Here is a 14,292-nt window from a genome sequence, read left to right as displayed (position 1 = left end):
ATTTTTCCCACTGTAAACACACATGCTAGACACTTAAATCGCAGTACAGGTTCTTAACGCTGGCAGTCATAAACCAATCTGAAACTGAATGAAAGGCTGTTTGGGAATCATCACCTCCTGAATTTGTGACAGAAGATATCAGATCTATTATCTGAAGTTTAAAATAGTAAAACCTTCCCCCTCTCTCCTTTTTTTTTTTTTCCTCCTCCAGGATACAAGCGTCTTTCTCCAAATTTTAAGACTACTTTACTTGGCTCTCCTACATGAAGCATATGAACCTTGGTAATTGCCTAACATGCGAGATTTTTGAAGGCACGGGACATAAATATTAACTAGGGACTGGAAGGTGAAAGTGGAATGCTCTGCCCTGGGTAACAGGCCCTTCTCACTACCATAACGGGCTAAATCTATTCTGAGGGGCTAAGTGGGTATTCAAAGGCAGGAGTCATTCCTGAGGGTCCAGAGTCTTGTTTAAATCTCTACTGTCAAATTTCATGTCTGTAATTCAGCATGTGGTTTTGCCAGCTTAAAAATCTTTCAGGCAAGATTAGTGTCAGGTGCATATGAACCCTATTCAACTCCCTGTTTAAGTATACAGTAAGGTTTCCTTCTCTTAGCTGTAGGAGGCAAAGCAGACGGTGTTTGCTGTAGGATTTTGGTTGAACTTAAGTTTCTGTAAATGACGATTCAGGCTGCCCCAAGACAGAGATAAAACCAAAATGGTACATAACTTTTGAACCTGTTCCTCATTAATAGATCAGAACTGAGATTTTTGAAAATATCTGAGAAAAGTAGCAGATATAATTTAAAAATGAAGTTATGGCTGAAAACAAAAGCCACATTCATGGATGAGAATGATACAAGACTGTGAGAAAAGAGATGCAGTCCCTGAAATTCTAGCATTTACTTTCGTTCAGTTATGCACTCATCCTTGTCAACTGAAAGAGACTAGTAAAAACAGAGAAACTAACAGATGAGAGACTCCCATCTCCTCTTACTGCATGTTTGAGAAAGTGGTCCTAGCCTCTGCAAAACTCGGAAGGAAAGTCATAGAATGAGAGACTCCACAGTGCCTGTTCCTCTAACAATGGCTCAGCCATGACAGATAGGCCTTTGTGGGGAGCCTGGTGTGTCAGCACATGGTAAACATCTCTCTCTCTTCTTTTTCAAAAACGTTCAGAGAGGAAGCCATCTCCTGCTCTGACAATAAGGAAGAAGTACACACAACAAATGCAGAGGAGAGTATACCTCATCATGGGGTAGTGCTGTTCTTGGCCCTGAAAAGAGTGCATCGCTTCTTTAAAATTAAGTAATTCACAATTATTAAAAAACTCCTTAATCTAAGTAATGGCCATCTGTTTTTAAGCTAACTTTGAAAAATCTGCACCATGATGAACCACAATACACCATCAGTTCTCTAACTGTAGTCAATACATACTTTAATAAACTGACCAGTTTTAATGCAAAATATGTATAAATTACTCATATATCCCCATAAAACAGTTCAAATGCTTTTTTGTACAACACCATCTTAACAATCATAAGTAATAATTATGCAGTAGAAACATCTTGGTATATTTTACATTAAAATGTAAAAATTAGGAATCTTATTAAATAAGAAACAGAACATGTAAAGGTACTGAGGCCCTTTTGCTAGTAGAAAGAAGTAACAAATACAGGACAAATGGTGTATTTATTTGCAAGTATGTTTTGATGCATAAATGAGATGAGAATGATCTATTGAGGAAAAGAAAAGCTACAAATGTAAAGCAAAATTATAAAACAAATACGCAAAATTAAACCTTTTGGCCTTCTGATTTAAATTATTAAAATTAGTTATTTTACACTGTTTAGATCAGACCACTGTCTTTTCACAGGATGCACCAGCACCAACTGTAAAGAAATGAGTAAAAAGGATGTCTCAAAAAACGGAGGAGTCTCCTCCGGTCAAAATTCATCAGGCAATATTAGGAATTCAGTATAGTGGTCAAGGCAAAAATGATACTGGGAGCACCAAGAACTGATTATTCAGGATTCGGTTTTATTTTTACTTCTTGGTAAAATATCTTGCACTCAGGATGCACAGAATTTAGAAATGCACACTCACCTACTTTCCTCCCCCGTTTTTTCTGAATACTCAATGTGTATTAAAACATTCACACAGAAAATGCATTAAGACACGCAACTGTCAGTGACACTACCACTGTCAGATCTGTCATTGGTGGCAACACCAGTACTTTGGTGATACTTGCAGTATTGACAGTAATACTGTAGGATAAACCATCATCACTGGTCATCATAACAGAAGGCTACTGTATTGTTCTGTTCCCTGGATGGCTGATGAATTTCCTTACTGCAGTAAGTGGCTTATCTAAGGTCCTGAAGATGCTGTTGCTGCAAGGAAGTGACAGTATTTGGGTTTATATTAGTCCCTGTGAGACTCCAGTGAGCTGTCATCTGTCCTGCATAGGGACTAATGGGAGTCATATATTAATTGGTAGGGACACAAATGGAAGAAGACTTAAAATTAACTTCAGACAGAAACTGGAATTCAATTTTTTACCCTGTGAGTACAGTTGTTTGGCCTTCTCTAATCTCTAATCTCAGATAAATATTCTGATATTACGTCCTCCTGGAAAAGAGTGAGCAAGCAATTACTGATCTGGAATGCAGCCCCCTCCAAAAGAGACAAAGCTGTGCATGTGATCATCAACGGGGGGAATTAACTGCTCCAATCATACACATAAACAGAAGGAATGGTGCTTTAACCACCTTAATCAAAGAAGCAAAACTCTTAAGGTAAATAAGCAAATGGGACTTACTTGATCTTACTGAGACTGCTAAGGAATGACTGCAGACATTCCTTGTCTTTCAAGCCTCAGATGAAGAAAAGCATAAAAAAAGAATGAAAAGTAAAGGTGGAAGACAGACACAGACACCCCCCTGCCACCCCCAAATTGTTCCTACATATACATACACAGTGGAATTTGCAGACACATTTAAAACAATGTTTTTGCCTCTTCTGAACATCAGTATTTTTTAGATGGCAAAAAATACTATGAGTTGAATTTATTATTGCTTAATATAAAAAACAGTATGATCCAAGCACTTCAGCATTAACCCAGCAGGAATTATGTGAGACAGACAAAAGAATAGAGAAATATCTTTAGAAATTAAAACAGTATTAAAAACTCCATTAGAAAATTTCCAGTTTTCATCTGACCAGAACAATAAAATTCACTAGATAATCTGGTAAGGAAAACATCATAATCTTAGCAGTGAAGACCATTTCAATTAATAGATGCACACTAAATATGTAATACAAATGGCTGTTTCAATGGAAGAATGCTTCAACTTTTTCAGTTTAAGCATATTCAGTCATATTCTAAATGCTCTTGGATATGACATCTGAAGATGAGATTTAAGAGAAATCTTGGACTTTGAATTAAAAAGATATTCAAGTAGCTGCAGCTTGAAGCCAACAGACATCACATTCCGAAGAAAGCCTATATAGTTCTTCTACACAGATCTTCATGGCCCTTTCTAGCAATGCGTGTTCAGAGATCACTAAATAATTCCAGGTAGACAGGTGGATTTACACTGTCTGGTTGAAGAAAGGCACAAATACAGGAAGTAATTAAAAAAGTAATGTATAATGATATAATTCTTAGTGTATTCTTTCATTTCTACCCTTGTTTTTCCAAAAAGCATTCTCATAACTGTATCTGTAAGACCAGCTTTGAAGCACTATTGAACCACTTTAAAGGAAGTTGCAAGTAAGTCTGAATGCAAGCAATGCACCTAACCTAAAGCTTGCGTGCTGAAGTGGCTACGTTACTCTTTCTACACAGATAAAAACTGTCATGGTGTGGATGAACAATAAGGGTAGATGAACGATCAGGTAAAATTCCTTGAGGAGTTAATGCAGCCTTAGCCAAAAATGATAGACATTGAAAGTGCTATCAGTCCCCTTAGCAATTTATTTTACCTCTTTCTAGCTCAAATGCAGGACTTCATACCCAAAGAAGAAATATTAGAAACCAAAAATTAAATTAAAAGTACATTATACATTCAGGTTTAAAAAAACAGACAGACTTAAGGAATTTACACATGTAAAAATGTAATTTGATGAGGAATTTCACTGTCATTCTTACTTGAGTTTTAAGTTTTCTATATTTTGGGCATTTAAATACTTCACTGTTGGTTTGTGAAGAGTATCAGAATGGTATTTGAATCAGAGATTAGCTGCTGTGATTACTTGTTAGTCTAAATAGGTACATATGTAAAGTAATATCCTTAAAACGCTACTAGTAACACAACCAATACAAACCAAATATTTCAAGGTTTTTAAAGGTTTGGTTTTCTTTTTCCCTTGCCCACAGGTAAAGGAAATTTATTTAGTGGAGAAATAAAATAATTCAATTTACCTTAAAGGCACAGGTCATTTAATAACTTTAAGGCCATTTTAATACATTATTAATAAAAACCTGTTGCAAATATCTTCCCCAAATCCACTAAATAAATTTGCTGGTATTCTACATATCATCTTTGTCTTAAAATAATAATAATGTAACCACTATATGAAACGTAAAGCTATGAAGAGTTGAAAATACAGTCACAGGTTAAACTGTCTATAGACAAGAGAATAAATTAATGTCTCAGTCCTATATATCAGTTCTGATACATTATCATGATGCAGAATCTGGGCTTTTTTTCCTGCTAGTGATTCTATGGTCTTCACCTTGAGGGTCGATTTACTGACCTACAGTATGCTTTCTCGTATGCTGCCCTCAAAAAAAAAAAATGCAAAAGATATTACAAGATACTTTCTGCCCTTTCTCACAATTCATGTGGAAATTCTCCTTTGGTGTAGTGTTCACAGATGTCTTAAGTCTCTCTCATAATTCTCATTCTCCCTGTATCTGCTTACTGTAGAACATTTACCTTTTGTTTCGCAATTCAGTTGTAAGCTGTATGCAGAAGAGACTGTTATTTAGTTACACTTGCCTAATGTGTTAGAGCCTTAATTCACATGTGGAGTGCAAATATTAACTGTATTATATTATAGTCAATTGCAAAAAGATTTGGGCTATTTTCTGCATAACATGGCAGCCAATTATTTTTTTTTTTAAATTTCTTTCAAATTATTTTCAATAACAAAACTGAGTATTTGACAATGTACTAGCTTTAAAATGGTGTCTCACAATTAAAAAAATACATTTGTAAAACTCGGTCCTACCATCACAACATACCAATACCAATAGTGTTAAAGCCACTCAGCATGGATAAGACCAATACTGAATTTAAATATTTTTTCAGGATTTCAAAATTGAACTTGAGTCTAACTGAGGAAAGCAGTTTTCTCTAATATCCACTTACCAAAAAGTGTAGCTAGGACAGCTAAACTTCATTCAAGTAAAAAGATACATTTGCTTGCCTTCAGTCAGATCTTCCTAGATGCAAGGCTGAAGTAATTCACCTATACAATACTGTCACAACAGTGTCATGAATTTTATTATCTTAAATTGACATCACCTTCTGGAGGACCCAAGGATTAAATTGCAATGAAAACATTACACTATATGTGACGACTTTGTTGTATTTCCTCTGAACTTGAGGCACCTCTTGTAAGCTCCACAGAAGATGCTATAAGGCATCTTTGTGCTGGTTTTGGCTGGGATGGAATTCACTTTCTTCATACTAGCTAGTACGGGGCTATGTTGTGGATTTGTGCTGGGAACAGTGTTGATAATATGTTTTACTTACTGCTGAGCAGTGCTTACACAGAGTCAAGGCCTTTTCTGCTTCTCACCCCACCCCACCAGTGAGCAGGCTTGGGGGGGCACAATTAGTTGGGAGGGGACACAGCCGGGACATTCCATACCACATGGCATCATGCTCAGCATACACAGCTGGAGGAAGAAGGAGGAAGAGGGGGACATTTGGAGAGATGGCACTTGTCTTCCCGAGTAACCATTATGGGTGATGGAACCCTGCTTTCCTGGAGATGGCTGAACACCTGCCTACCGATGGGAAGTGGTGAATGAATTCCTTGTTTTGCTTTGCTTGCGTGCGCAGCTTTTCCTTTACCTATTAAACTCTCTTTATCTTCAGCCCATGAGTTTTCTCACTTTTACTCTTCTGATTGTCTCCCCCATCCCACTGGGGAGTGAGTGAGCAGCTGTGTTGAGCTGTGAGCTGGTGCTTAGTTGCCAGCTGGGGTTAAACCACAGTGCATTGCAGACCTCAAAAGCACATACTAATGGCACCTTTTCCAGAATTCCTTCTGACAGATGTAACGTTTTATCACAGATATCAAATTCTACTATACTGGATAACTTTTGAAATTAATACCTCACCTCCTTATTTATTACTTTATCACCAGATCTCTCAATTCTAACACTTTCCTATGATTTCTGCTATTACCTCTGCTAAAACAAGAACATCAAGAAAACTGGATGAAAAATATGTTATTTTCTATTATTGTTGTCCCTACCTGTAGAATTTTACATTAGAACCAAGTATTTCTAAGTATCTAAGTATTTCACGTTTTACTTCTGGAAACAGCAATTGATAAAAAGTTGGCCTGTGAGTTATTGGTAAAATTTCTATCATAGGATAAGCCCAACTTGTATGACCTCAGATACTTTAGGATAGTTATTTGTTTTCAAGGGTACACTCTTTCTCCAAAGCTTCAAGAAATAAGTGTGGTAAAGAAGTTTTAAATCATCCTTATGTCCAATTAAATCTGCATTACTTCTGAATTTAGACATCCTGAAATACATTTATCCAAAGCAAGACCTACAAGGACATCATCAAAAGGCAGCCTCTGCCATCTTATTTTATCTCTCTCTTTTTTTAAAACAGGAAAGTCCCACCCCAGTGGAGCAGAGGTTACCAAAGCCTCACTAGGATCCATTAACCCTGTTACCTAGCATAAAAGAAACAAAGCAAGAACGCTAATCTCAACATCTGCTGATTCTCAATCTCATGCGCTGATCTAAAAATCCATATTCTAAAAAGGGAATATATTAAAGCATGCAGCTTCATATATTCTATTCATTTTTTTCTTATCTAACAGAAACCTATCTCATCTTTCAAACACATTGTACAACAGTTAATAAAAAAAAAAGACTCAACTCTGTGGTGGTTACATGCAAGATTAACCTCTTTCTCATAGAATTCCCTTACCAGTATCATCCTTTTTAATCCAGTTTAAAAGACTACAAATGGAAGTAGCAAATATAACAAAGCATAGCTTGAAATGTATGCTCCAAATGAGGGAAGTTGTGAATACTGCCAATTCTGCTTTATTTAATTTTCGTTTGCTATTTTGATTCTGTGCAATCACAGAGAAATTAAGAGAATCACTAGAATGGACAGTGCCTAACCTAAAATATGCTTCCTTGCTAAACCAAAAGACATATTATCGTCATAAATTGTAAAATATATTACAACTACTCATTGGCTCGGAGAACAAATAGGGTTCTCTCCTGGGAGAATGGGTTATTCTCCAGAAGCAAAGAAGTGTATGCAATTATAGTGTGTCACCCAGTTTTTAGTGGAGAAACAGAGGAAGACTACAGAAAGTCTTCTGCAGAATGGACGAGGATTTTGGAAGGGAAGGTGTCTGAAGTAATTTGGAATGTGAGCAAATGACCAACTGGATTTTTACATATGAAAGGTTAGAAGATTTTAAGATAAGCAGATATCCGAAGATGTGGTAACACAAACACACACATACTTGCACTAGCGTATATGTTTCTGTGTTAGAGAGAATCATGAAACAACCACACATTTAAAAAAAAATTTTTTAAACCAACCATTTCCTCTCATCAGTTGGCCTACATTAATTCCTTTCCCAAAGGTGTCCAAAACCACCTCTGCTTCAGAATCTAGTGTTCTCAACCTAGTGCTGACTGGTTTCTCACACACAACCAAAGAATGTAATTACATGACTCTTGTGTTCTTTTTAATGCAATTGGTTCCCATTTATTTAAAAGCTCCATCTGAACCTCACCTTGTTTTTAACTACTTCTTAGGAGCCAGATTCAACAACTGAAGCTTTCACCTCTTATGCCAACACCACTTACTTTACACCTAATGGAGTGCAGTGAAGTCACTCCTGATTTCCAGCCACATAGCTCAGGGCTTGCCTGCACAAGCAAGTTAGACTAATTTAGCTTAAACTTGCCTATACATCAATTTGGAAAATCCTGTGCAAAACAATTTATTTTAATTTAAGGTTGGCTTATGCTTCCCCCGCCCCCCCAAGGAATTGACTCAAGCTCAACTGATGTAAAACAGACTGAAATACAGGTATCTATTTGGACTTCTGCATTGATTTAGTATAAAAAGCAGACCTGTGATTTTTAGTCTCTGATGAGAATTAGACTCTTGCCTTCCCTACACTTGTGTGCTACTGACTTTCCTTTTCTCTCTATAAAAGAGGTGGCCAAACTGTAGTGCACATGCCACTCATGCCTGCTTCCATGATATGTTCAATACTGAACTGAGCCACAGCTGCTGGGTCTCACTGCTCTTACACAGGCAGCACAGTAATTGCCTCCTTTGTCCAGTAAAACCTGTGTAAAAACAGTTAGGAACTACTGCAGCCACCACCTGCATTCAACAATCATGAACAGTGCTGCTGCACCAAGGCAGACCTGCACTTCTGGTTCATGACACAGGAAGAAGACCAAGACATGGTGAAATAGGAAGAACAGGATTAGGGAGATAGCCAAGCACACAGGGGAAGCCAAGGTTCCGCTTTGTCTTTGCTGGAAGTGAAGGTCCACAATTTGTGTGTGTGCAGGAGAATGGATGTGGGTGAAGTCTGAAATTAGAGTAAACTTCTGTGGGTGCATGAATGGATAGGGAAGGTTAAGTGTGAGCACTGGACTGCAATCCTAGCTTGGAAGACAGGAACATGCAGTAGGAAAGATGGGAGAAGAGCCATAGATGAGGCTCCAGTTTTGCATGGTTAGAAAAGCATGTGATCCTGGATGCCAGAAGTTACTGATGATGATCATATTCCCATTAACTAGGTTTGGAAACCCCTGGTCTGTGCTACCTCACCATCATTTCTGCAAGTGTGTCCTTTTTGGGTTCTAATACAGTAATAGTTTTCTTGCATCCTTGTACCTACTATCTATTTTCTATTCTCTGCCAAAAACATTCTGTCTTGCATTTCCCTCTGCTTTTATATTTAGCATTGAACTATTATTTAAATTAATGCACTTAATGGCAGGCTCATCATAAGCAGCACATTTTGAATGTTTAAGGGTAACCTACAATGGCTTGTAGAAAATGGTCTACAAAATTAAATTATTTAATAGGAGAATAATTTAAGAGTAACTTTCTATTCTATACTCAATGTTTAAAACCCAAAAGTTTTCTTTAAACATGAATTTTATTTATTTTATGCCTTATTTCAGATCTGAGTCACATATACATACACACATATAGATACACAAGCTCAAAATTTCGAAAGCATTCAGTACACAAGAAATTAACGGAATTTTTTAAATTGTTTACTTTCACTCTGGAGTCTGGTTTGGAAAGGAAAACCTTCTAGAGGCTAAAAGTGACATTTGGAACTTTATTTCATAATATATCCTTAAAAGATGCCATATTCCATGGCATCCATGTCTACGTACATGAACAGGTTATTATGTACACTGTTTTATCATATGTGATATATCACATACATAAACCCAAGGACAGTGGGTCTACACAAGTATATATCAAACAATGAGAGATTTAAAAAAATAAAATTTCAGAATTGCATGCTATAAGTATGTGAATATCTTTTTATACATAACATATATAAATATATAATAATATATTAATATATGCATAATACATATAATAAATATTTTATTATATATATCTGAAATCTATCAATATATGTAGAAAACCTACCCAAACTATCTAAATCAATACTGTAAAACAGTGAAAAGAAATGGAATTGGTGATCAAAACATACTACTGTTACATGTATTTAAATGTTCATAGAATCTGGAACTGAATTAACTGGTAAAATTAACTTCTGTAGTCAAAACTAATCGAAGTTGCAACATAATTAAGGCATGAAAATAATGGAAAACCAGTCCTACCCTTTCAAAAGCAAAGCAAAGAAAAAAAATCTTCTCCCTGTTGCATGTCACTGGCACAACTTCATTGACAATAATGCATCGATCAGTGCGTACCAATTTCACAAACCTGTGGTGCAAATGTTTTCATGACAGTGACAACAACACTGGGTCTACAGAAGGAGATCTTTACCAATGAGAAATTTCAAAGATAAAATCTCAGTCTTGATTTCAGCCCCAATCTTCAAACCGTACAGATTCTGAATATCAGCTTTGATGAAGGAAGATTATACTTGGCCTTCTGCCACCTTCCTCTGTAGCCAAAGCATCTTGGTGTGCCTGAAGCAGGAACAGGAAGGAAACTTAACTGAATTATACTCTACTCCGGCTCTGCAGTCTGCTGGACAGCTCTGTGCAAACCTATCACCTGATTATAAGGTAGTTCCATCCCTGGGGTTGCCACCATGAACTTAATTTTAAGCGCACGTATCTGCATTCTTTTGAATATCCACACACAAGAGCTCCTAAGCTGGATTCTAAATAAATATAATAGAAAAGTACATCAGATAATCCAATTAAAGCCTACATTCATAACCCCATCATTAATGTTGTTTTCACTTCCCTGTCACAAGGCATGCTTAGCTCAATTTAGCAGCTGTGCTTACATCTGTATCAATTTCTGAAGTCACTGAAATGTGTGTCACTGCCTGTATCCAACGGTAAACATGGTCCTTAGTCAATATTAATTCTAACCAGAGCTTTGCTCCTTTGAGACAGACAATAAACTGCTTTTTCAACCCTTTTTTTGCAGGATCATAATTATCCTTTGGTATTACACTGCTTTGAGTACAAGCTAGCTAGATTTTGAAGAAATGCATTCTGAAGTAATTCTGATTTTATAGAAACTATTCTTCCCAATTGTAGGCACCTTTCCTCCATCCTCCCACACATAACTCAAAAATAACTACAGTTCACACAGCAGATGCAGCATAAGGACTTTTAGAAACAGACCATGTACTGTCATTTTTGAACATAGCTGAGGCTCTGTATCAGTAATATGGGCTCAGTCTCCAATTCTACCAAAGGCTCCTTTTGATCTTGGACGTGATTATTTTTTCTGTTCAATTACTCCTGTACAGAAGGGACACAAGTCAACTTTTTGTTCAATGAGTGTTGTAAGGATTGAACAACATCTGTGAAGTATTCAAATACCACATTAAGGACTACTTAAACATGCAAGAAGGCCAAGCAAACAAGTTACAAAGCTGTGGTGGCCAAAACACATTGCAGAACAATCCTCACAGTAGGAGGATCTCTCATGTCCTGAGCAGAAATTCAAGTGAATTACTACCTTCACAGCAAGGAGATAAATATCTCGCAGACTTATCAAGCCATTTATACCAAACCAATAAGCGGCCCTGCCCTTTGTACAGTCAGTCCACAAAAGCTTTAGAAGTTCCACTGGGTATTTCCACTGAGCGCCTAAATTAACAACCTCCCTAAGCAAACAAACAAACCTACAAGACAGGCAGGAGATTTCTCTCCTCTTCAATATCTCGTCGGGAAAAAAAAAATAAAAAAATCAAATCCCACCTAGCCAAATCTGTACAGCAGAGACCCCATGCACGCCAGAAAACAAGGCAGGAAAATGGCCACGTTCCTACATCCCGAGGCGACTCCCACTTTCCGGGTCGCTGCAATGACAGAGTTTGCGGCCCGGCTGCGGAGACGGCACCAGCCCGTAGCACCGGGAGAAGCCCGGGGGGGGTGTGGACGGGGTGTGTGTGACCGACCCTCAGGCCGCGGGCCCTCAGGCCCCGGCCGCCCCTCAGGGCCGCCGCCCCCCCGCCCCGCCCTCCATCCATCCATCCATCCATCCATCCATCCATCCATCCATCCACCGGCACGAGGCGGCAGAGCCCGCGGCGACGGCGGGAAGGGAAGGGGCAGCCCACGGCCGGGCCCCCACAGCTTCCCCTCCCAGCAGCGGCGCGGAGGCCCCCGACACAGGCCGTGGCCGCGGCGCCGGCTGCCGGCCCGCCCCGGCCCGGCCCGGCCCGGCCCTGCCCTGCCCCCCGCTCGCGGGCGGGCCACGGCTGCCGGGGATGGGACGTCCCAGCCCGCCCCTCGCAGCCCGGACACCTACCCACACCATCCCAGAGCCCGGCGGCAGGGGAGTGGCGAGGGAGCGGCCCGTCCTCTCCCTCCGCAGCTCCGCGCCCGAGCCCGCTCCGGCCCCTGAAATGGCTGAACAAAGGGAACCTCGCTCCGCCGCCGCCGCCCCTCCGATTGGCCGGGGGGCGGCTGCGGGGCGGGGCTCGGCGCAGGGGGGAGGGAGGGGGCGCCAATGGCCGGTCACCCTGGCAACGGCGGCCCCGTCTGGGGCCCGTGGCCGCGGGTGTGATGGAGGCGGCAGTGAAATGGCCGCCCGGCCCCACCCTGCCTCTCAGCCCCGGTCCCCGCCCTCCGCCTGTCCCGGGCTCGCAGGCAGAGGGACGCTTCTCCCTGCCGGCTCGCTGATCCCGCGCGGCTCTCCATTGCAGAGGCACGCAGGCAGGCTTCGTGCCCAGGCCCAGCCTCCCGCAGTGATCGCCCTGGGGATGGGGATGGGGGACATTTGCCCTCCTCAGATGCACCCTTTCTCCCGACCCACCGCCACCACCTCCCTCAAAGAGGCACAAGTGTGAAGGGCCACCAGCCCCTCAGGCAGCAGCCGCAGCCCCCCACCCCCCATCCCCACCCCGGGAGCGCTCTTCCCTCCTCAGCAGTACCTGTCCCTCTGATCCACAGGCACGAACAGGCTCCTCACAGGCAATCTTCCCTCTGGACCCCACTGGGCCCCCCAGGCCACACACCCCAGGCCCAGCTCCTCTCCCCACACGCCCCACTCCCCCCCCATGCCAGCAGCAGCAGAGAGCTGCAGGGGCTCCACAGGAGGTGGTTGACACCATGTCAAAAATCATAAAAATGAGGCTAAGGGCTAGGTAGCAAAGGTACTGTACCCTGGATTTCATCTTGAGTAGGCAACACAAGCGCATAGCCAAGGTCTTCCTGGACTTCTCTGGGAGTGAATGGATTGAGAGCAGCACCGGGGAGAAGGACTTGGCGGTACTGGTGGATGAAAAATTGGACATGGGCTGGCAACGTGCTCTTGAATCCCAGAAAGCAGATTGTATATGGGACTGCATCAAAAGAAGCATAGCCAGAAGGTCAATGGAGGTGACTCTGTCCCTCTGCTCCGCTTTGGTGAGATTCCACCTGTAGTACTACGTCCAGCTCTGGGGTCCTCAGCACAGGAAAGACATGGACCTGTTAGAGCAGGTCCAGAGGAAGGCCACGAAAATTACCAGAAGGATGGAACACCTCTCCTATGGAGGGAGGCTGAGAGAGTTGGGGTTGTTCAGTCTGGAGAACAGAAGGCTCCATGTAGACCTTATTTTGGCCTTTCAATACTTAAAGAGGCTTATAAGAAAGATGGGTTCAGACTTTCTACCTAGGCCTGTAGTGACAGAACAAGGGGCAATGGGTTTAGGCTGAAAGAAGATAGGTTTAGATTGGATGTAAGGAAGAAATTTTTTTACAGTGAGGGTGGAACAGGTTGCCCAGGGAAGTTGTGGATGCCCCATCACTGCAAGTGTTCAAGGTCAGGTTGAACAGAGCTTTGAGCAATCAGATCTAGTGGAAGATATCCCTGCCCATGGCAGGGGAAGTAGGCTAGCTGATGTTTAAAGATCCCTTCCAACCCAAACCATTCTGTCGTTCTATGATTCTGTGACTTGTGTGGCCAGCTGTCACGGCAAGACTGCACATTCATTTACAGCTGTGGGTACCCCAACAAAGTACAGTAGCAATGTCTACTTGTGCTGCAATCCTATCACCTTGACTGCAATCCCTAGGTACTTTTTTATTAAACAATGAAAGTTAAACATCTTCACCCAATTTCTAAAGCTTACAGAGCATTTAGAAAAGCACAGTCTCAGGACAAACTCAGAGTTGGTAATTTTGTTTATGGTTCCCATATGCATCTCCTGCTCATGGGGACACATGGTCATCTCTCAGGCACTTTCCTCATCCAGATGACCCTCTCTGTCTGCCTCTTAGGTATGCACATACTCCTGCCCTAGCCCCCCACCCATGATTTCACAACAAACAAAATCCCTTGACAGTGTCTTCCATAGAGAGCTGCTTTCCCAGCCAC

General features: G+C 41.1%; 1 protein-coding gene across 7 annotated transcripts in view; it reads right to left on the bottom strand.

The window, feature by feature from the left end:
* Positions 1-12,484, bottom strand: part of TNPO1 (transportin 1) — a 78,963-nt gene extending 66,479 nt beyond the window's left edge. For 4 of the 7 annotated variants that reach the window (XM_049794750.1, XM_049794752.1, XM_049794754.1 and 1 more), the window contains exon 1: positions 12,241-12,482. The gene's annotated coding sequence lies outside the window, so the exon portion shown is untranslated. Of the gene's footprint in view, positions 1-11,995; positions 12,105-12,240 lie in introns of those variants that run through there. The other 3 variants (XR_007505037.1, XM_049794756.1, XM_049794753.1) reach the window with 2 other exon arrangements.
* Between the last annotated feature and the right edge of the window lie 1,808 nt (positions 12,485-14,292).

This window comes from Accipiter gentilis, chromosome Z (assembly GCF_929443795.1).
Source record: "Accipiter gentilis chromosome Z, bAccGen1.1, whole genome shotgun sequence".
Taxonomy (NCBI): Eukaryota; Metazoa; Chordata; class Aves; order Accipitriformes; family Accipitridae; genus Astur; species Astur gentilis.
Note: the sequence above shows the minus strand (reverse complement) of the source record. Positions and strands in the feature narration are given on the sequence as shown.